The 24,225-nt window shown below is 40.1% G+C and overlaps 1 protein-coding gene across 22 annotated transcripts in view; it reads left to right on the top strand.

Annotated features, from left to right (window-relative positions):
• NRG1 (neuregulin 1) overlaps positions 1–24,225 on the top strand; it is a 1,106,536-nt gene that overhangs the window by 461,877 nt on the left and 620,434 nt on the right. For 2 of the 22 annotated variants that reach the window (XR_014063113.1, XR_014063114.1), the window contains 2 exons: positions 16,326–16,507; positions 20,968–21,029. The exons of 12 other annotated variants lie outside the window; for them this stretch is intronic. The gene's annotated coding sequence lies outside the window, so the exon portion shown is untranslated. Of the gene's footprint in view, positions 1–1,132; positions 1,189–1,669; positions 1,742–8,935; positions 9,488–15,957; positions 16,508–20,964; positions 21,030–24,225 lie in introns of those variants that run through there. 8 more of the 22 variants (XR_014063120.1, XR_014063122.1, XR_014063116.1 and 5 more) reach the window with 7 other exon arrangements.

Below are 24,225 nucleotides of genomic sequence, written 5' to 3'. Positions count from 1 at the left end.
TAAGTGCACTTACAGATTGGGCAACCATCACCACCATCCATCTGCAGAACGTTTTCATCTTCCCAAACTCTAACTTTATACTGATTAAACAAAAATTCCCCATCATCCCCTTGTCCCCATCTCTAGTAACCACTGCTTTCTTTCTATCTCTATGGATTTGCCTGTTCTAGGTACCTTATATTAATGAAATCATGCGATATTTGCCCATTTGTGTCTGGGCTTATTTCACTTAACAGTAATGTCTTCATGGTCCGTGTATATTATAGCATGTGTCAGAGTTTCATTTCTTTTTAAAGCTGAGTAATATTCCATAGTATGTTTAGGCCACACCGTGTTTATCCAGTCATCTATTAATAGATGTCTAGATAGTTTTCTCCCTTTTGGCTATTGTGAATAATGCTGCTGCTGCTGTAGACATTGGTATATAAACATCTGGTCAAATTTCTACTTTCTTTTGGACCTATACCTAGAAGCACAATTGCTGGATTAGTGGTAATCTTTGTTTCAATTCCTTCTGAATGCTTTAATTATTTTGTTTGGGTCTCTACATCAGCCAGCTTATCCTTAATCTTGTTAAAACACTTTATGGAATATTTAATACTATAAAATTTGAAGGGATGCCAGCTATTAATGATTTTATTCATTTAACCAGTACATTACGAAATGTGGTAAGCATTTGGAATGTCCAGGTACTTTTCTAGATTTTGGATTCAGGGAATAAGATGTAAACAAGTGAGGAGATAATACAACTCCAGCATGGATATATAAGAAAATAGGAAGGTAATATGATGGAAAGTATTGGGGGCTACCTTAGTTTCACTCTGCGTAGGAGGACTCTTTGAGAAGAAAACTTTTGAGCTTGGAGACTGTAGGAAAAAGGAGGAGGCAACCGTACCCGGAAGACTGTTACAGGTGGAGGGAATAATAAATGCAAAGACTCTCAGGTGGAAACAATTCAGGCCATTGTAGTCAGAGTCTGTTGTTCAAGGGCAGAGTGGTATGGATAGTGGAAGTGGAGGGTGTAGAAGCTTTGCATTTTATTTGAAGTTCAACCAGAAACCAAAAGACAGCATTAAGCATGAAGTGGAATTATCTGATTTACAGTTTTAAAAGATCACTGATTGTTCTGTAGGAAGACAAGAAACAAGAGAAGCAAGGAAACCAGATGGGGCTGTTTCAGTGGTCCAGGTAAGAGATTGTACTTAGAGTGGAAATAGTGGGTAAGTGCAAAAGAAGAAGAGAAATTGGAACCCTATTTTATTTTTTTGCATAAACAAGTTAATTTCTCTCTCATGTAAAAATCTGTTAAGAGCTGTTAATGGTGCTCTTTGGTAAAAAAGATCTTGGGGCCTTTCTATCTTGTTCTTTATCATGTGTAATTTCTGTTGTTAAGGTCATTCCATGGTCCAAAATGGCTGCAGGAAATCCAGCCTTTATATCACCTGGAATATATTTTGAAGATAAGGTCAACAGATCTTACCAAATAATTGTAGTTAGGGAAGGAAGATAAGCAACTAAGGTTAATGCCTACTTGTGGCTTAAGTAATGAGATAAATGGTGGGGGCACAGAATGAGATAGAGCATATTTGGGGAATATTTAGTAGGGTGTTTTGGAAGGGTGAAAAGGCTATTAGAAATGTTTACATTGTAAGTTTTGTGTTTTTTTTAGTTGAGATATCTACTTTATATCCAAGTGAAAATGTAAACTATTGTCTATAAAAGTCTGGAATTCATCCAGGAGGTGAGAGTTTGAGAGATACATTTGGAAATTATTGGAATAAAGATTTAAGTCTGTTGGCTAGATGAGATCACCTGGGTAGAACATAGATACAGAAGATGAAAGAGTTCAGAACCAAGCTCTTGGACTTCAGTATTAAAAGTTGATAGAGAAGGAGAAACCAGGAAAGACTGAGTAGTAGTAGTGACAAGGTGGGAAGAAACCAGGAGTGCACAGAATCATGAAAGCACTCAGGGTCAAGGCCACGTTGATTGAGAAGACAGAAGACTTTCTGTTGGAGTTGCCTGTGTGAAGGTCACATTAGTGATCTAAATGGTACCATTTCAGGAAGTAACACATTGAAATTCTACATCAAACTAAAAGACACCCACTTCATATACTCCAACTGAAGGCCTAGCCATACGAAGTTGGCACACAGTGTCCCGGGAGTACATGTTTTGGTTTTATCCTTTGAAGTCCCCTGTTAGATATACATTGCTCTTAAATAGAGCTTCAGAAATAACGTCTTGGTGATGAATGATTCCGACAGGATCAAATAAATCCCAGAGTGTTAAGCACATCAGGTTTATTGTTAGTTGTTTCCTGAAAATGTTTGAAGCCTTGACTCCGTTAGGTGAAATATAACTCCATTAAATTGTCTGACTTTTTAATACTTTAATTTAGTGCCATGGACCACTTTTAGTGGAAAATGTTTTGGCAGAAGGATCCCTTTTAAATGGTTTGGCTTTCACAATTCTGCCTTTCACCTTTCAAGCTTTTTTACCTGTCTATTCCGAATTTGCATCTGGCCCAATGATAACTGGGGAAGAGTTTTAATTAGCAAGGATGAAACAAGTGAAAATTGTTTAGGAAGATGATGAGATGAAAACACATTGGACTAGAGGATGAAACCCTGATTCACCTCCCAGGTGTTTGTCACTGACCCTCTGTATTACTGTGGTATCTGTAGAACCTTTTCAGCCCCCAGGTTTCACAATTTGTAAACTCTCTAAATAAGGAACAGGAATTACATCCTTAAATACTATCATAGGATCCTCTCATGTATTCTAAGGCATGTAGTGACAGTCCATGGAAGTGGGTCTGGATCATACAGATCTAGCCTTACTAGCAAAGAACTTGCCCTGGATATAGAACTGGGGAATGTCATCTGACCAAAGGTGGAGATGAATGACATCACCCTAGGTCAGGGTGGACTACTTACTGTTGTTCAGTTGCTAAGTTGTGTCCAACTCTTTGCAACCCCATGGACTGCAGCATGCCAGGCTTCTGTGTCCTTCACTATCTCCTGGAGTTTGCTCAGAATCATGTCCATTGATTCGGAGATACCATCCAACCGTCTCATCCTCTGTTGCCTGCTTCTCTTCCTGCCCTCAGTCGTTGCCAGCATCAGGGTCTTTCCCAGTGAGTCAGCTCTTCGCATCAGGTGGACAAAGTATTGGAGCTTCAGCTTCAACATCAGTCCTTCCAGTGAATATTCAGAGTTCATTTCCTTTAGGATTGGCTGGTTTGATTTCCCTGTGGTCCAAGGGACTCTCAAGAGTCTTCTCTAGCACCACAGTTCAAAAGCATCAGTTCTTTGGCGCTCAGCCTTCTTTATGGTCCAATTCTCACATCCATACATGACTGCTGGAAAAACCATAGCTTTGACTATCCAGACCTTTGTGGGCCAAAAGGAAGACATAGGAATAGGACAGGAAAGGAGGAAAACACGGTGGAAGGGCGAGTGTGACAGTGAAGCAATTTGGAGATTGAAAGGCAAGAAACTGAAATCCAAGGCTTCACAGTAGTTTTTGGATTTCGGTCACATGTCAGGCACATCCTATAGACTTATGGGGAATGAGGACAAGATTTGTTTGGCTTGTTTAAAGCTGTGCCACAGAGTGGGGAGATTGTGGCTCAGCCTCAGCTGGATAGATATAAAACATGAAGCTGAACTGAGAGATTTCTTAACCGTATATATTCATAGGTGTGTAAAGAAACAGCCTCTTGCTGTCAATGTTTGTGTTAGAACACAGTGGATGAAGGGAGAAGGTGGAGCCTCCGGCTGGAGAGGTTGACGATATATGTTGCAGAGAAGGAACTGGAGAAGGACAAGATCTGGAATGTGGAGGCTGAATCTGTGACCAGGAGATGCTTAGATCAAACTCACTCTTCATAGTCTTTGTGTCTCTCCTTCTCTTTCTTAAAGTAGGTCTCTAAAAAACACGTGCTTCCAGAACCAGCAGTGTTGTCACACTTTGCTCCTGCAGCCCTACAAAGAATAGTGTGCAAGATTTTTAAGTGGTGGCAAGCTCAAAATAACATTTCTATTGCACTTTATAATACATAAAGCACTTGAATATAATTAACTCATTTGATTTGATCATCACAACAATGCCTGAGGTTGATAGTTATAGACCTCGCAACTGATGAAAACAGATGAAATCCTCATCAGCTAAATCTGAGGCTTAGTAATTAGCAGATAGCCAAGCCTACTTCCAGACCCCATGGTCCTCTGGTCCTCAATGCCATGCTCTTTTCACTATACGGTGCAAACTTATTAAAAATTAAAAGCTCATAGTTTTAGGTACCAAAATACCAGTTATTTATTAGATATGAGGAAATAGAGCAAATTTGAGGATTTTTACTCCATGCTTTAATGAAATGCTAAAGGCCAAGAGGCAACTGGCCAATAGCAGAAGGAGAACCAAAGAGGGTGAATAATTGATAAAGTTTATACTCAATCCAGAAACTGCTAAAGAATCCACCTGCCAGTACGGGAGATGCAGGAGATGCAGGTTTGATTCCTGGTCTGGAAAGTTCCCTGGAGGAGGAAATGGCGATCCAGTCCAGTATTCTTGCCTGAAAAATCCCATGGACAAAGGAGTCTGGCGGGCTAAAATCCATAGAGTTGCAAAGAGTTGGAAGCAACTAAACACACACATACACACACATACACACACACATATACTCAATCCAGAAACTGTCAAAGTTAGGTGATGCTTGAGTTGTCAGAGTTGCCTGGTTATTCATGACACCCAGTGATGCTGAGTCTTAGTAATAAAAACTTCAGGGAATGTGAAAGAACTCATCATTTGCTTTGTTATATTGAGTTTACCACTGCAAGGGATAATCTGTAATTGGATCACATGATTATAAATGACTTATTTTTAGGGGCATAATAAGCAATGCAAAGGACAGGTCTGGTTATTATTGCCAAAATATGTATTTATTCCACATACTGCTTTTTTAAGACCTTTTCTGATATCTTGTTTCTGACTATTAAATTATACCCAAACAGAATATGCAACTGCATGTACCCAGCTTATTTCAGTGGGCATTCAGGGCAGCATAAATAGAAACAGAATAATCAGAAGCATTTAGAATTCTGTCCTTATTCATCTAACAGGCTTGTCCTTATTCTAGAATGCACATGGTGATTTTAATCCTCTTTCCACACTTAAGACTTTCCCTGGGCCTCAGTTTCTGGAGTTCTCTTTCTCCATGAAAAGATTTCCAAGACAGATACACCTATGACTGCTTGTTCCTTGTCCACACACACAAATCAAAGTTGCTCAAAACAGGAAACACTGATCAAGAGTAAAAAGAAAAAGCTTATTCCTTGGAGAGAAAGAAGGAAGCTAGATTTTTTCAGACTTTCTTGTTTGGGGGAAGCAGACTGCCGCCTTCTTTTTTTTTTTTTTTTTTTTTAAGTTAAAGCAGATTTGGAACATGAAAAAAAAAAGTGACCTAGATTGTGTTGTGTTCTTCCCTGGAGAAGGAAAAGGCTACCCACTCTAGTATTCTGGCCTGGAGAATTCCATGGACTGTATAGTCCATGGGGTCACAAAGATTCGGGCACGACTGAACGACTTTCACAAAGAGCTTAGCTGAAGTGAGCTCTTCTTCAGCCATTGGTTCTAAGTGAGAAATTTGATTAGTCCTATAGGAAGCAATAAATGCAATGTTGGGGGAAATGCAAGGTCAAGAGCATGTCAAAAAAGTTGCACGATGGTTATGTTTAATGTGGAGGAAAAATTAAAACCAAACAAACTGAAAACCCACATGTACCTAGTGTGTGTTTTTTCCCCGCATTAACTATAGAAGTTAAAAACCATGCTGTATGCCTCTTTCCAAGCTGTACTGAGATTTTTTGAATTTTGTAATTTATACTAATATGTCACTATACCAGATGTAGTCTTTTGAAGCACTCTGGTTATGGAAAGCAGATGAAGTGAATTTTCTGTTGAATTGTACTTTTTTTTTTTCTTTCTTCCCCTTTTTCTTTTAAAATATGCTTTTCAGTTATCCCTTTGTAAGAGTACTTTGGATTAGAATTGGGCAGTTGAGTTGACTTCCTTGGAGAATGAATCTGAGTGTTAGATCTACTTGGAGGGTTTTTTTTTCAGAAGCAGACTTGAAGAAAAAGTGATTCTTGCTCTCAAATTCACTTTTAACAGTCTTGAGGCAGTTGACAAAGACTTTTGTATGCTAGGTGCTGAGGAATACAGAAATAAAAGTGACATTGATTTTGCCCTCCAAGAATTTACAGTCTAGAGAAGGAGCCAGATTATAAACAAAGACATTGATAAACAGTTAAAAGTGTGCTAAGCACGATGATGGAGAATAATAGACATGCTTTATATCCATGCACTTTGTTAATTCCTGGCCCAGCAGGAAAGCCCAGCAGGTATACCATCCATTGTCGAGGTGTCTTGGTGTTCTTTCTAGAAGCTCCTCTGGGGAGAGATGATGGAAATTGATGAAGATGAAAAGACAGCAAGTTGATGTAGCACAGAGGTTTTCAAGCTGCACCCACCCCCCCACCCCCCACCCCCGCTTTATATATATTACTTAGTTTCCAGAAAGATCTGTGATGCTGCCATGGAGAAGGCAATGGGAGTAAGCAAGGAATAAGGTTTGAGGCTCTGGGCTCCCCCATCTCAACTTCTCTTAGACCTGCTCTGCCTTTATCTGTTGAAGACTTCTCCTGCTAAAGGAAGAAAAGCATTATAAATTCACTGCTGTGGTCTGAACAGATCAGTCTTTGGAACTAGACAATTCTGGATTCCAAACAGTAGTCAGCCCTTGAGTAGCTTGTCTTAAATCCCTTGAGTCTGTTGCTCATCATTTGTAAAATGGCACCCAAGCCCATTCTGTGGGGGTTTTCAAGGCTTGTAAATACTGCCTAGGAGAGAAGACGTTACTGAGGAAAGCAGTTCTTATTGTTCTTATTATGTATATATGTGATTAGTGTGCACAGATTATGAACACATTATAAATAATATTTTTTTCCCAAAAGTTTTGTGGTGATAAAACCCTTGGATGAAATAAAACATGGCCACTTTGGTTAACAAGTTCTATGCTTTAATTTTTTTTTTATACCTAGGATTTTTTTTCCCCAAATACTAGAAATTCATATGGAAACTTAAATATCACCCCCTGTTGAGAACAGTTCTTGATGTGCTACTAATTCTGCCAAATGGACAGACTCGACTGTTCTCTCAGAATACACAATTAAAGAAAGAAAAAGATAGTTGAGAAGTAAAAGACAAAAAAGTTATGTGTACATATGGCCATCGGATAACTGCTTTAGACATATTTGGTCTGTAAATGCCTGTGGAAACTTCAATGTATCGCCTTTGTTTTTCCAGATTTTGCTCATGGGAGGGACACTTAATTTGTTCTTTGAATTTAAGCATTGTATTTTAACATACATCCTGATTTAATCATATTGGTCAAAGTTTTCTTTTTATAACAGCCAGACAGCTTGTGCATATAACCGCATGCAGTTTTACTTTGTCACCAACTGGTCACCATATGGAAGTCCGTTGAAATGTATTTAGATTATATAACTCTGTACATAGGCAGATCGTCTCAGGGAGCTCAGGTAGCATTGTGGCAAGTGGATTCAGCTTGAGACTAAAGATGTGGATCTGATAGGTGGCATTTCTGGACTCACAGTATCTTGTTTAAGAAAGACTCATAAATGACAATCTATGCCTTAGATTTTTTTTTTTTTTACAAAAAATACTCATACAAATATGTGCTACCCAACTTTCTTCAGATGTAATTAATGTTGCAGATATTTCTTTAGTAATTTGACTACTCTAACAATGCATTCACAATAAAAATATATATAGAAAAGAGAAGCAGAAGGAAACCTAGAATGAGCTTTTAGAGTTGTTGAAAATGCATATGAAGTTTAAGCCCTTTTAAAAATTTTTGAAGTTGGGCTATTCTGTGGCACAGACTTCTGTCACAAAAATGAAGAATAAAAACGGTGTTTTTTTCCTTCCTTATTCACCCCTGGTATTATAAATATTATTTTAAGGCCAATTTAAAGTAAAATAATTGCCTGATTAGAATTTAATTGCATGTTGTGTTGAAAATGTCACACTTCACAGTAGAAATAAATCAAGATATATTTTTAGTCTCAACTATAGGGATATAAGGAAATAACATGCAGTATTTTTCTAGATGCGATTAGATATTTGTTTTCCATTTTGGCATTTCCTTTCAGTTGACCTGACATGAAGATAAAAATGACAGCTATTTCTCAGTTGGCATTTGAAAGACAAGAGCAATAAGAAACCCAGCAGAACTCTTGGAGAATTTTCATAGGGAAAATAAGCATATTGACATTCTTTGACTTCTGTATATTGATTTTTGGCTCCAGCTGTTCCAAAACCATTAAGAGTTAGAGTTAATCATTCTTGATTTTTTTATTGTCAGTCAGTTCCCTTATTCATAATGCTGAATAATGCCAGTACTATTTAGTGTTATTTATGCTCACATGCAGTGCTATGGTAAAAATTTCATAAGGTGGCATACTAAAATTCTTGCAGGTAAGTGATAAAATATGTGTTCTTTAGTAGGCTATTGACTGATATTCTCAGTAAAGGAATAAATCTTTTGCATTTAAGAGATGGTACCTGAATAACCTTAGACAACCCTACTGTTGCTTATATAAACAGTGTAAAATATATCAGCGTCTGTGTAAAATATATCAGCATCTCTTTCCTATAAACTGAAGGCTCTTTTTAAATATGTACAAGTCCTTAATTTCTAAAGGTTTATTGGCTAAGTCAGTTTATTTAGTGATGAAAGAAATGACTTTTCATTCCTATGTGAGCATCTACTTTCATTGCAAGTTTATCAAAGCTTCTTGATGGAGATTGATGCTGGCATAAGGTCTCACAAGCTCTCTCCCTATAGATTCATGAAGTGCTCCTGTTCATACCAAACTTTTAAATGCAGAAAAAATGGATGGTGCAGAACAATGATGTTCCAAAGACATCTATGCCCTAATCCCTGAAACCTGCAAATGATATGTTATACCAAGGGGAATTAGGTTTCGGATGGAATTAAGGCTACTAATCAATTGATCTTAAAACACAGAGATTATTCTGGATTTTCCAAGTGGGACGAAATTAATCGTAAGTTTCCTTAAAAGTAGAAGACGGAGACAGAAGAGGTGGGACTGATTAGGCTGGAGAAGGACTTAAGCCATTATTACTGCTTTTGAAGATGGAGGAAGAAATTTCAGTAGCCAAGGAATGCTTGCATCTTCTAGAAGCCCAAACAGACACATAATCAGATTCTACCCTCGAGTTTCCAGACAAGAAGGCAACCCTGAGAAGATCCGGATTTTAGTGTTGTGAGACCCATTCCAGACTTCTATAGAACTGTAAGATAATAAATGTATGTTGTTTTAAGGCAATAAGCTTGTAATAATTTGTCATGGAAGCAATAAAAAACTAACACGGACAGCAGAAGACAATAGTGTCTTTTAAAACCTGCCATCATGGAACATCTATTACATGCCTGTTTATTAAATATAGTTTAATTCCTACTGCAGCATCTTAGGTGTAATTAAAACATCCTCCATGAATCAGAGTGAAAATCATACTTGAGTGTCTGTCAGTTCCCTTGATAACAGCTTTATGATTTCTCGACTAATTGTATTAGAAAGTCTGGGGCTTAGTGGAGTGAGCAGTGGGGTAGAAGCCCAAAAATCTTTCCACCCATGCACAAAATATACAACCATTCCTTCTCTACCTCGTTCCTAAAGTGCCCTGTTAAGGTAGAAGGATGCTGGGTCATGATGGTCCTTGGGCACATGCAGAGTTCAGTCCTGAACAGGTTGATTTGGGGATATAGGAAAAGTATTAAAACATAGACTGAATTAAAAAAATAAATAAATAAAAAACATAGACTGGCTCCTCTTCCCATGGGGATTCTCCAGGCAAGAATACTGGAGCGGGTTGCCGTGCCCTCCTCCAGGCAATCTTCCCAACCCAGGGATCAAACCCAGGTTTCCCACATAGCAGGTGTATTCTTTACCAGCTGAGCTACAAAAGAAGCTGAAGTACTGACAGAAGGGACTTTTGAGACCATCTAGTCTAGTAGTTTGGTTTTACCAATGAGGAAATTCAGGCCCAGGGTCACTCAGCTGGTAGGTAGTAAAACTGAGATGAGAAACCAAATATTCTGTTTCTCCCTAGTTCTTTGTTGTTTCTACTGTAGAATGAATTCCAGCCAGACATATGCAATCAGTTCCTCTGCTGGTCCAAATTACAGTCACCATCAAGCCAAATGCACTTGAAGTATTACATCCAGGAAACCATAGTTATATCTGTTTATTTTCCCTAGATAAAGTCTCTAAAGAATTCCCGTTAACACCTAAAAGCTCAAGAGGAGATGAAAAGTTCTGTGTTCAATAATAATTGAGACCAATAATATTTGTGGATATAAGTGATATGACTTATGCGAAGAATCACCAAATCATTCAAGCATAAAGAAGAACAATGAGCTTTTATTTTACCTTGTTTATTAGCTATAATCTCCACTACTGGATTGACCCAAAGCCTTTGGTGACTCTGATATCAAACATGACTAAATGTCTTCTCTTTCCATGTATGGCACTTTGGGTAAATTAGTCAGCTTTTCTGAGCCTAGGCTGCTTCCTCTGTACCATGGTACTGACTGTTGTATATGTTAGTTGCTCAGTCTTGTCTGACTCTCTGTGACTCCATGGACTGCAGCCTGCCAGGCTTTTCTGTCCATTGGATTTCCCAGGCAAGAATACAAGAGTGGATTGCCACTGGAGTGGCTTGCCACCCCTTCTCCAGGGGATCTTCCTGACCCAGGGGTCGAACCCCAGTCTCCTAAATTGCAGGCAACATTCTTGACTGTCTGAGCCACCATGGAAACCGGAATATTCTGTATCAGAGAGCTATTAAAAGGATTAAAGGAACTAACATTTGCAAATTCCATACTGTTATTTGGAACATAGCAGGTGCTGAGTAAACAGTAGCTATTTTATTGTTACATTTAAAAAAAATAAAACTTGCTAAATTTCTGAAGAGCATATATATCTCAGTGGGAAGGAAAACAGAAGGAGAGCTAAGCAAGACCCTTGGATCTAGAAAATGACAGGAAAGAGATGAGAACAGGGGGATGACAGGGGTGTTGGGGGTAGGGAATGAAGGTTATTCCAGAAAGGGGGGAAGATTGGAGAAATTCAAAGGCTCAAGAGTCAAAGGAGAGGCTAGAAAAAGTGTCAGAAGGAAGGGCAGAGAGAAGGCCCAAGGAAGAGAGAGGAGTGGGGAAGAGGAAGGAAAGCAGAGAAGCCAGCGGTGGTTTATAAAGGTGGTAATTGAGGAAGACATGAGAAGAGGGGAAAAAAAGAACACAGAGAGTGATTGAAATCACCAGGTCACATTTTCTTCTGATTCATCTCCTAAAGGAAATACTTGGTAAAGGAAAGCTTTGCTCTTTTGTGTGCTAAAGAATATAAAGTAAGAATCCCTCCTTCCTTTTTTCTAATGATGACCCTGAGCAAGGGCATGCTCCCTTTTAAACATCCGTCTTTTCTGAAGCTGTGTCAGTGTGATCACATAGGGTCTCTTTGATTTATGGGACTGATGTCAATTTGAATGATGTCTCTGGCAGCTCCTTGTCAATTGATCCCTCTGGAACTGAACCCAAAACTCAAGTGATCCCGAATCCCTGTGCTTCCAGATAGATGGCTTTTGTCTTTTCCCACAGTCCCCATAATCACTCCCCGAAAGTGTAAAAGTGAAGTGAAAAAAATGAAAGTGTTAGTTGCTCAGTAGTGTCTGACTCTATGTGACCCCATGTACTGTAGCCTCCCAGGCTCCTCTGTCCATAGGATTCTTCAGGCAAGAATACTGGAGTGGGTTGCCATGCCCTCCTCCAGGGGATCTTCCCGACCCAGGGATCGAACCCAGGTCTCTTGCATTGCAGGTGGATTCCTTACCATCTGAGCCACCAGGGAAGCCCTAAAGTGTAAAAGTCTTTCTCAATAAGACCTGGATGAAATAGAATAATGCTGTTTTCCCCAACTTGTCTGATTATTCAAATACTCAGAAGCGTGTCTATCTGGAGATGCTTATTCTTCCCTCCAGGTGATTCTTATAATTACAAACTTGAAATTTTGTGCCTGTAGAAATTCAGGCACTTCAGAGTAAAGTAAATGATCATCCTAGTACCTGGGCAGTTCTAAATCTGATACCATCATTTTCCCAAAGCAGAAGTTGACAAATTGACAAATAGACTTCAGGTCTATATTCTTAAAGTAGTTATCTCTGTTTTAGCTAAACGATCTTACTGCTATTAGTGATGATAATTTTACGGATGGATGACTCTGGTCTATATTGTCAGTGCTCAAGAGACACCTCCTCTGTTAAGTCTTTGCTCTGCTTTTTACGAGACTTAGTCATTCTTTCCCTGCTTCATGTCATAGCCTCAGATATGAATTAGTCATATGGTGAGAAAATTGTCCAAGATTTCTCACAACTCCATGCTTTTTCAAGTAGAGATTGTGTCTTATTAATTTTTAAGTCTTCAGTATTTTGCCTGCCTGGTACATAGTAGATATTCAACGCATGTTTATTGAGTGAATATTCAATATAGACTGTTATGAAACTGTACCTGGGGAATGAGAAATTGAGCTTATCCCAGGAAGAGAATATGAAATAGTGGTAGGTTTGCCTCAGATCATCTTTACATTCTAATTAGGCCAGAGGCCCCAGGACCTGACTCTACATCTCTCTGGATGTCACTTTGCTTATCTGTCTAGAATGGGTGTAGAATTGATCCCAGAGGTTGGTTTGAGCTTTATCACTCTGTGGATGAGCCTCTGATAATTAGGCTTTTCTTGTATGCTCAGATGGCATGGAAGCCTGTAGAGAAGGAATGCAGGGAGGTGGGGGGAAGGTGATAATGATGACTAACTCGAGATAATTTATTTTGTGACATGATGCTGAACAATAATAATATATTGTTGTGTCAAATACTGTAGCATTCTACTCTGCTTCAAATCGTATAAGATGTACAAAAGGCAAAGACCATATGAGGTTTCTGAACTAACAGTGAATGATCACTGCAATATTAAGATAGAGAATTTACACTAATTGCATTAGGGCTTCTTCGTATTAATTAATATTCCCCGTGAGCTGACTCCTGCCAAATTTGTTTGGCTGGATTCCTGGTGTAGCTGTTAGTAAGACCAGGATTACATCAGAAAGTGAGGCTAAGAAGATTTTATTGTGGGAAAACCTAACGTCTAAATTTTGACAGAGGACAAAGGAATAAAGGGAGAGAGTTGACTGCTATTTGGAAGAGAAGTTGGCACCTACAGTTTTGATTCATTTCTTGGTAAGGGTTGGGAAGGGGATTGATCACTGAAGTCAAGTCTGCATGTATTTTCTTCTTTACATCCCTCTTGTAAGGCAGTTTTTGAAGGAAAAAAGAATACTGAATTTCTCCATTGTGAATTGCCTTGTTTCTTCAGCAGAGAAACAGGAGAAATCCCATTTACATCTTTTCAGCTGCTCTTAACAAGCCCCCAAAGGCTGAGTTAATGTTTATTTGGACTTCCGGTAGCCAAAGGTAATAGCCAGAATTATCCTCTGGGCTGCAGTGGCAGAAAATGTGAGCCCTTTCCTGACCTGGAAAGGGTTTACCTGCATGATTCGCCCTCTACTTTCTAATACTGTTCCTGGAGATGGAATTGACCTGTGGCTTACTGGAAAGAGTGTAAACTTTGGTCTCAAATATACCAGGCTGGCTTCAAATCTCACTTTATTCACTTTTAGGAAACCCTCAGTGTGTGTGTGTGTGGGGGGGGGGGTGGGGGTGGGTGTGTGTGTGGGTGTGTGTGGGTGTGTGTGTGTGTGGGTGTGGGTGTGGGTGTGGGTGTGTGGGTGGGTATGGGTGGGTGTGTGTGACCCCATGGATTGTAGTTTGCCGGGCTCCTCTGTCCTTGGAATTCTCCAGGCAAGAATCCTGGAGTGGGTAGCCATTCCCTTCTCCAGGGGATCTTCCTGACCCAGAGGTTGAACCGAGGTCTTCTGCATTGCAGGCAGATTCTTTACCATATGAGCCACCAGGGAAGCCCCGAAACCCCCAGTAAGCTGAATAAACTCTCTGAGCCATGGTCTTATCATCTGTGCAGTTGGAATAACCATGCTGTGCACTGGAAGGGTCACACAGTTCACAGGCCCAGTGCAAAATGAAAATGCAGGACTCTGTTCCAACAATATTTTGAATTTCAGGATAGTGATAGCAGAGGATTCAATGAGAACCAGAGCCCTTTAGAGCTTGTATGATATAGCGGGTTATACCTCCACGACACTGCCCCTGGATGTGCAGATCATTTGTCTGCTGGATATAAAATGCTCCCCCTGTGTATGTCTGCATCTCAGATCTGATCCCTGAAAACTACATTCCCGCTGGCTGCTAAGTAGGTTTGAGCAATGGGAGGAAATGATAGGAGATTGGAAATTGGGAGAAGTCAAGTCCATTCGTTCTTTTTCCTTCTCCCCTTGTTTTTTACCTTCTCAAATGCATCTGCAAAAGTGACTGAACCTCCTCTTCTGGCTCCAGCCACCCCAGACCAGCTCACCTTCTGGGATCATTCTTTCCCTGACCTCACTTCCTGTTGTACAGCCCACTGTCCCAGGTCCCTACAGGTGGCCCCGCTTCTGTGCTTCGATAATAGCATCTTTTCCCACAGTTTCTCCAGCCTCCTTAAAGATAGCTTCTTCCTACTACTGCCTGTACCCTGTTTGGCATTTCAGCTCTTCTAAGTTCTTTTAACTGGTTCCCCTTATTAAATGTTCTCTACTGAACTATTTCACATGGAATCTGATACACATACCTGCCTTGTGAGGTTCTTACAAGGAATAAATTGGTCTGTGTGCTCAGTCACTAAGTTGTATCCGACTACTTGCAACCCCATTGAAGGCAGATTCTTTACCATCTGAGCCAACAGGGGAGCCTATAAGTTGGGCTAAGGCAGTGTTTTTCAACTGTAGGTGGCAATCCATTCGTGAGTCATAAAATTAATCTAATGGGTCAAACTGGCATTTTAGAACCCTGAAATAACATTGAATAGAAAACACTGCAGTGCATTGTATGTGTTTAGGGTAAGTAATGTTTCATAAAACTTTTTAGTTGTCTGTATGTGTATGTTGGGCTTCCTTGGAAGCTAAGTTGCTTCAGTCATGTCCGACTCTTTGTGATCCTATGGACTGTAGCCCACTAGGCTCCCCTGTCCATGGGATTCCCCAAGTAATAACTGGGGGTTGCCATGCCACCCCATGGATCTTCCCTGCAGTTCAGGACACCCGCGTTCAATCCCTGGGTCAGGAAGATCCCCTGGAGAAGGAAATGGCAACCCACTCCAGTAATCTTGCCTGGAGAATCCCATGGACAGAGGAGCCTGGTGTGCTACAGTTCATGGGATTGCAGAGTTAGACACAACTGAGCAACTAATGCTTCGTGTGTGTGTGTGTGGTGTGCACCAGTTCATAATGTAAAAAAACTATTACTTTCTAGCAGCTGAGATTAAAAAAAAAAAAAAAGTCAATGGTCTGTGATTATCTGGCACCTAATTAGCCCTCAACAAATTGTAGCAACTCTTTTTGCCATCCACATCATGCCATATAAACACAGTCTAGTCAGACAGGACCCAAAGAGTTTACTGTTTCATTTGACTTTGGCTCATCAGGATAGTTCCACAGAGTTGGGCCAGCCTGTTCTGAAACGGCCAAAGCATTTACTTGTATCTGTTTGATTTCTCCTAGGCAAGCCCAGCCTGAGTCACCACGCTTGGCTGGAAGTGAAGCCAGCCAGGTTCAAAGAACAGAAACAATCTTAAGATAACATTTTATTTGTCTATGATTCACTTCAAATCTGTCTCCCTACAGCTGCCTTCTTTAATATGAGCAAATGTCACCTAGAAAATTGAGAGTGGGGAGAAAGTGATGGAATGAACAACTTCCTGGTCAGCAAATTAGTAAGAATGCCATTTAGGTCTCTGGCATTTCCTGTTTTCCAGAGATATCCAAGGACTCTACAAAGGTAACGGTGCTCCCAGATGGCCACGAGATTCAGAAATAACAAATGTTATCCACCCACCAGCATTTGCTGATGGGAGATCTGAAAGCCACAGGTTCCTTTATTTTGCCACCACAGCTGTCAGTGCCTGCTGTTAAAGCTCCAGGTTGGTCATGATGGGAAAAGTCATAGCGAAAGAATTTTTGGCCCCTTGTCGAGTTCCTGTCTATTTCCTCAGGCAAAGAAACTCAAGTTCCCAACCAGTCTTGAAATCCATCCAGCTTCAGAGAACAAGGGAGCTGAGTAGTAGCGAAATGATGGACTTTTCTGCTTCATGACCTCCTCCCAGACCTCAGCAGAGCGCTGTCTGGGCTTGAGGGCAGCCTTCCAAGCTCTCACGCCTGTTTGATAGCACAGCAGGTAAGGTTCCTCAGATAGGTACAGTTTGGGGTATATGTTTTGGCAAGAGAAATGCCTATTTCTACCGCTGCGTGGTAAGAGTGTTTGCGAAAGTCAGGTGACAGAGAAAAGAGCAGAAATGGTTAACATTTACATAGGACTTATGTTGTGCCAGAAGATGTACTAAGTATTGGGTTGGCCAAAAACGTTTGGGTTTGTCTGTAAGATGTTACAGGAACTCCTGAACGAACTTTTTGGCCAACCCAATACTTGATGCATATAAGCTCATTTGATCCTCACAATTACCCTGTCAGGTGCGTACTATTATTACTCTCATTTCCCAGCTAAGGAGGTGGATAGTTCAGGCACATAACTTGTCCCAATTCACACAGCCAAATAGTCATAGAGCCATGATTTGAACAAGACAGTCTTGACTGTACAGTCAATGGTCTTAACCTCTACTCGAACTGGGAGTCGAAGGATGGCATTCTAATTTTACCATTAATGAATTTATCTGATGGGTTGGGCAAATCAGCCCCTCTGTAGTGTCTTCTTCTCAACCATAAAATAAAGGCATTTCACTGGATCTTTGAAAATCCTTCTAGTTGCTACCTTTCACATTTCTTGATGTTATAGTGTTCAGAGGGATTATTTTAATTCATGGAGTGTATTTTATTGCCCCCAACTATTTCAGACACATCACTTGACTGCTTTTCCAAACTGTCCAAACAGGGATAATTTTCCACTCATCCACTCCCGAATGAAAAGTGAGGGGTCCTGGTGCTTTGCTGCTGAGTCTCTATGTTCATTTCCTGCTCTCCATCCTAAAATTGCCTTTCCTCTTTCAGCACCTGGAAGGAAATCCCAGGAAAGCTTGGAAATCCCTGAGTTTGTCACCCTCGCCCTGAAGGGAGTGCTGAGTTAGAGGGGGTGATGGTCTAATGGGATTCATATATGAGGGTGATACACTGAGGAGGTACTGGGGGAAGCAGGACACTAAACAGTGTTTCCAATTAAGAGTAAGGTCAGAGAGAATCACCCTTCTGGATGGAGCCTTCCACCATCTGATGAGCTGATTAAATATCACGCTGCAGAAAGTAAATGTTTACTCCAAGCCAGGTGCTTGGACCATCCAGAACTATATTAGGCATGAGTAAGTGGTTTAATTGGCTCACCTTTATTCAACTGTTAGTGTTTTCTTCTTACGTGCCTGTCAGAGAGAATCTTTGCTTTCCCTTCTACAGCTGGCTCATAAAAACATACATTCATCTTCCAATGTTGAGGAGGGATCTTACTTTAGATACCGCCTCTCTTTCCTCAATTTTGTATTAAAATGGGAGGAAGGAAAGGCAATTAAAGCATGCTCTTCTAGCTTGATAGTCTATCAATTTTATCCGAGGTCATGGAACCGTATTTTATAATTCGTTCTATGTTTTAAATGCTGTTTGTTTTATCCCTTGAAGATGGGATCCTAGCTAAACACTATGGGCTTAATATAACTGTGAAATCACCAAAATGTATTATTTAACTATCAGAAGATCTCTAAGGGAGATCCCTCGTGATATGCACAGGACATTCTTATTAATATAGGAATTTGTGGTCAGCTTGATTTGTTGGCCATAATTGACTTCATGCTTCTTTTCCTCTTGTGGTTTTGTTGTTTTTGAATTTACTTTCCAGGCATTCTTTTCCCAAACATGTGCTTATTAATTCATCTGCCTCTAATGGTTTGGATAGAAAACTATATCCAGATATCAGAAATGCTCTCCATCAAAATCAAAGTAGCCATGATTGTATCCATTCCTCCTTTTCCTTCTACTTTCTTGATTCCTGGTTCTCTAACACTGTGGTTACTCAGGAAATACTATAATAACTATTTTGTTTTGAAATTCATGATGGACTCAATAGATACTCTGTTTAGTGACTCACTAGACTTATTTTTGAAGACAATATGAAGAATATAGCAGTACAGTTTTTAATTATAATAAATATGAATTAGTGTTCTTCTGTGTACTCATGCCATATTATAAGTGTAGGATGCTCTTTCAGAATAATATTAGTCTGGTTCATTGAGAATTTTTGAAATTCATTCTCCAGTAAATTGTTTCCCCAAAACATGTCCACAGAACACTGTCTTTACAATATGCTTCTTGAAAAAAGGTTCTGTGGGTCTAACAAATTTAGGAAGCCTTATACACTCTTTCTCTTTTCTTAAGAGGAATCCTAACAATAGAATATTTAAGACTTAGAAATTCATCAGTAGAGGAACTCATTCTTTTTCACCCAATGTAGTTCTCAAAACTACTTGACCCCATCTACCCATATCCTTGCTTTGGTTCTGAGAACTGTTAACGCTCATCATTATAAGGTAGCTTTCCTCAGAGTAGACCCGGGAAATGGGCTGTGGTTATATGCCCCCTGTGAAACAGAGTCACCATCATTTGTTGAGCATTTGCTATGTGCTGGCACTGTTTTAGGTACTCTGGATGTTGTAATAGCTAAGTATTTATTTGGGTGCTTTGACAGAGCCTGAAATGATAGCTTTATTTTGTTTTTAGTGTAATTTTTTTTCGATTTTTTTGGGGGGTGGCCGCACATGGCATGTGGGATCTCAGTTCCCCAGCTGGGATTGAACCCATGTCCCCTGTGTGGAAGCACGATTTCTTAACTACTGGCCTGCCAGGAAAGTCCCTGATGGCTCTAAACAAGATAAATCATTTCTCTTTCACGTAAATGTCCAAGATGGTGAGCAGTGCAGGGAGTTAGGGCATCAGTCTTTGCCAGTGTTTTCCAGGGACACGGGTACTTTCTGCAGAGTTGGTTCTTCCTCCTTCAAGGTGTTCTCTGTGGGCTGGCTCACATACTCACCCACGCCCCATCCCTCATAAAAAAAGACAAAAGGGACATCCCTAACCAAAGAGAAAATAGGGGGCTAACAGCCTGCTGTGAAGAATTTGGTTTAGATTACACTCATATCCCATTGCCCAGCATACCTTGTGCACCAGGAAGTCTGGGAAATGTAGAGTTAGCCTGAAAGTGAAAAGTGAAAGTTAGTCACTCAGTAGTGTCCAACCTTTTGCAATCCCTTGGACTGTAGCCCACCAGGCTCCTCTGGCCATAGGATTTTCCAGGCAAGAATACTGGAGTGGGTTGCTATTTCCTTCTCCAGGGGATTTTCCCAACCCTGGGATCGAACCCAGGTCTTCTGCATTGCAAGTAGACTCTTTACTGTCTGAGCCACCAGAAAAATCCAAGATACAGAGAAGGTAAACCTAAAAATCGTGTCGTGATCACTGACTTTGGGCTTTGATATCAAGCTACCTAATTCCAGAGCCTGATAATGAACTAACACACACACAGTGCTTTCCCCACAAATTTCTCGTAGTCTCCACTCTTCTTGGGCCTTTTCTCTCATTTTAAAGGAGATTCATTTTCTAAGTCAGTTGTGCTTAATTGTCTTTTGTTTCTATTCAGTGAATTATCTACATGAAGTTAATGCATTTTAACTCAACCCAGTGATAACTGCCTACAACCTCACATTGGATGCATGAAAAATCTTGGGGCTTAAGGGGTGATTTGTTATCAGGCACCCCCTATGGAAATACGCATGGATGGATCATTCAACTGAGAAGTTTTGTTTCTTGTTTTTTACCTTACCTTTGTAAGGTAAATTACAAAACCTCAATTTACTAGAGTGTTCCAGTTAATCTTCTGCTTTATTGAGTGTCACACTGAATTCCCTGTTTCTTTTAACGTTGGTGGTGAAAAATCATTCTAGACATGGCTAAGCTACTTCACTGTTTTGTGAAGAAGAAGTATTGAGTTAAATTTAATTCTTAATGGCTGAAAAATGTGGAACATCGTTTGCTTTGTTATACATCTTTTTGACTTAAACTATTTTGAGAATATAATAAGAGCTGTGGATAAGATAAAAAATTATCAAGAAAGATAAACACACACACAGTTCTGCATCCAGTTTGTAGACCGCTGCAGCCCACCTTTAAGCCCCTGGTACTAGGCCCCCAGGTTAAGAATCTTTCACGGAGAGTGCTTTGGCCTTATCATTCTAAACATTTGTTTGCATTGTAATAAAAACATAGAGAAAAAGGGAGTTGTTGAAAACATCACTCAAAAATTGAGTACATTAACTTTGCTATTTTGAAAATGGGTAACCAACAAGGACCTACTGTACTGCACAGGGAACTCTGCTCAATGTTATGTGGCAGCCTGGATGGGAGGGGAGTTTGGGGGAGAATGGATACATGTATATGTATGGTTGAATCCCTTTGCTGTCCACCTGAAACTATCACAACATTGTTAATTGGCTATACCCCAATATAAAATAAAAAGTTTTTTTTTTTAAATTGAGTAAATAAATAATGAAAAATATTTTTCATGTGTATGCCAGGGAAGTTATTTCTTAATCCCCTTATTAATTCCTTTATCTGTCTTATTGATTTGTCTTTCTTTTTTAAAAGCAGAATATCAAAAGCGAAAGTCCGATTAACTAAGCAAGGGTTTTTGTGCAGTTGATTCTCAATAGGTGAGTTATATTTTAAGAGCTTTTCAGTGTATCATATGACCTCAGCATGCAAAAATAAATTCCAGAGTTTAATTTCCCAAAAGCAAGTACAAATACATCGGAAACAAAAACCCAAACCTGAACAAACATCAGATATTCTTTCTTTCTGGCATATCTTCTACTCTCTTTCTCTAATTGGTTCTCAATGGGTATTCCTTAGTGGTGCTAATGCTATGCTAAGTCGCTTCAGTCGTGTCCGACTCTGTGCGACCCCATAGACGGCAGCTCACCAGGCTCCGCCGTCCCTAGGATTCTCCAGGCAAGAATACTGGAGTGGGTTGCCATTTCCTTCTCCAGTGCATGAAAGGGAAAAGTGAAAGTGAAGTCGCTCAGTCGTGTCCGACTCTTAGCGACCCCATGGACTGTAGCCTACCAGGCTCCTCCGTCCATGGGATTTTCCAGGCAAGAGTACTGGAGTGGGGTGCCATTGCCTTCTCCGTCCTTAGTGGTATTCCTTCCCAAAAAGGGTTTTGGAAATTTAGGGGTATATTTCTGGTTTTCAGGAACCAGAGCGTCAGGAGGTGCTGTAAAAACTATGTAGATAGCCAGGGTTAGGGTTTTCAAGGACTTTTTTTTTGTATCCCTCATGACTTTGTGATATTCCCCAGGACATTCATGGGGGTGAAAATCCTATTCCTAATGACCGAGTTAGATTATAACTTTATTTTACAAACACAAACACACCATATTTTTTATGGTTTTTAATACACTCAATTTTTTAAGAGTACCTGAAACTGCCATAAACTGCCATATATATTGAGAGGAAATTGCTTTTTGATTTGGTTAAGAGCTTTACTAACAGTTGTTTTCCATTTCAGAAAAGGATACTGTTTATGTTGAGTTGTTACCATAAAACAATAAAGCAGCCAATTTTTTTTTTTTTTTACCCTGCAAAATAAGTTTATTTGGAGACAGCAAAGAATTGCAATTCAGAACATGCCATCAACAGTGAACTACAGGGAAATCAGGGGAACAAAAGAGAGAAAGAAATAGTCTTTTATAAAGAAGATGGGGGAGTTATGTAGGGGCGATTATAAACATCTAGTCCATTGGGGGAAACTGGAAATTCAGAGTGTAGTGGCTTCTCATGGGCTGAGTTGTGCCAGTCTCTCATTGGCTACCCTGTTTCCAGGCAAGGGTTGCCTCTTTCCTTTTGCTGGGTAGGGAATTAATAACCTTCTTACTGTTAGTAACGCCAACTGACACAAAGTGGTAGGGCATGAGACCTTCTGGTCTCCTGCTGCTGCTGCTGCTGCTAAGGTGCCTCAGTCGTGTCTGACTCTGTGCGACCCCATAGATGGCAGCCCACCAGGCTCCGCCGTCCCTGGGATTCTCCAGACAAGAACACTGGAGTGGGCTGCCATTTCCTTCTCCAGTGCATGAAAGGGAAAAGGAAAAGTGAAGTCGCTCAGTCGTGTCCGACTCTTGGCGACCCCATGGGCTGCAGCTTACCAGGCTCCTCCCTCCATGAGACTTTCCAGGCAAGAGTACTGGAGTGGGGTGCCATTGCCTTCTCCGTCTGGTCTCCTGACCCTATTTTAAATGAGGTTTCTGTTTACTGATTTTCATAGAGTCAAAAAAAGGTCACATCTCTATCAATTTACTTTCATAACTGTCAGATTCACAGTGATTTCTTGTGTAGGTGAAAGTTCTACACCACTTTTCTATGTCTTATACTACTGTTATCCCAAACATTCATATATTGAAATATTTTTATTATAATTTTATTTTAGTCTGTATTTATTCTATAAGTTACAATATATTAACTCAAAATTTCTTTGAGAAAAATGCTCTCAGTGAAGTTTTATCTCCTCAATCTTTTTACTACTTGCTAAATAAAATTCACTGATACTAGTTCTGGATCTTTATCATTATTCACAGCTGTGTAGTTAAAGAGCTGAGTGAATTACTACCTTCAGGAGCTGAAACTCAAGGGGGAAGTTTGACTATTGACTAGCAAAATAAGATAATGGAAATTTCTTTCTTTTGTTGTTAGTACAATCACCTATGAATCATCCTTAAACTAAAGAAATAAAATTATTTATGAATAGAAGTTGGGATATTTAAATTCATTTTCTCTTTTCCCTCCATTCCAGAAACCCTCCATAATGCAAGTTAAGTACAATGAAATTTTGCATAAATGACATGTGGCAACCTAATTGAGTATAAGCTGGGGAACCTGGTAATACTTTAACTTCAAAGCCCTTGCATTTGATTCCTTCATTACTTTGCCTCCTTTCAAAGCATTCTTTAGCCATGCACCAAGTTTGCACAATGACATATCCGATCTCTAGAGCCAAACACAGTGTTTCAATGTTTCCATGAATTAATTGGTACTTCTGATGAGCATCCAGTGACCTTGGTGCTTCATGGACAATTCTTGAAGCCTGACACCAGGTTGGAGACTGAGTTTGTCAAAACTTCCCATTGATACTCTCTTGTGCTCCCAACCCTGTTCTGCAGTCATAGGTTGTTCACTGTATCTGTGAAGTGAATTTGAATCAGTTATTTCAATTAGTCACACTATCCTGTTAATTCCTCCACTCCAGTAAGCTTCATGAACCCCTTCTTCCATGTTTCAAAGGCAGCAACAACTCTCCCCACATCAAAAGTTGTGCATATTTCCTAGGTTGTTGTTTGTTTTAGCCACTCAGTCATGTCCAACTCTTTGTAACCCCATGGACTGTAGCCTGCCAGGCTCCTCTGTCCATGGGATTTCCCAGGCAAGAATACTGGAGGGGGTTGCCATTACCTTCTCCAGGGGATCTTCCCGATCCAGGGATCAAACCCATGTCTCCTGGTGGATTGGCAGGTGGATTCTTGACTGCCAGGCCACCTGGGAAGCATTTCTTAGGTACTCACAGTTGATGTATGAGAACTAGCAAAGTGCTTTACCCGCATTGGCTAATTTAATTCTCTTAGCATGTGTGATAAGCTCTACCGTTATCCCCATTGTACAGATGTGAAAATGACAGTCTGAGAAATTTACAGTCATCATCACTTGCAGAGGTCACACAACAGGCCTGTCATTACCAAGCCCTCTTCCCTATTATGCTTTCCAGGCTTTCCTCTTTCCATCCTTGAATTTCCATGAGGTATTGCTGCCTAGAATCTCACTCTTTAGGAATCATTTCTGCGTTTTGTTGACAGATGGATA

Source organism: Giraffa tippelskirchi, chromosome 8 (assembly GCF_054371585.1).
Source record: "Giraffa tippelskirchi isolate mGirTip1 chromosome 8, T2T-mGirTip1v1.2.pri, whole genome shotgun sequence".
NCBI classification, from domain to species: domain Eukaryota; kingdom Metazoa; phylum Chordata; class Mammalia; order Artiodactyla; family Giraffidae; genus Giraffa; species Giraffa tippelskirchi.
The sequence above is the reverse complement of the archived record's forward strand: the minus strand, read 5'-3'. Positions and strand labels throughout refer to the sequence as shown.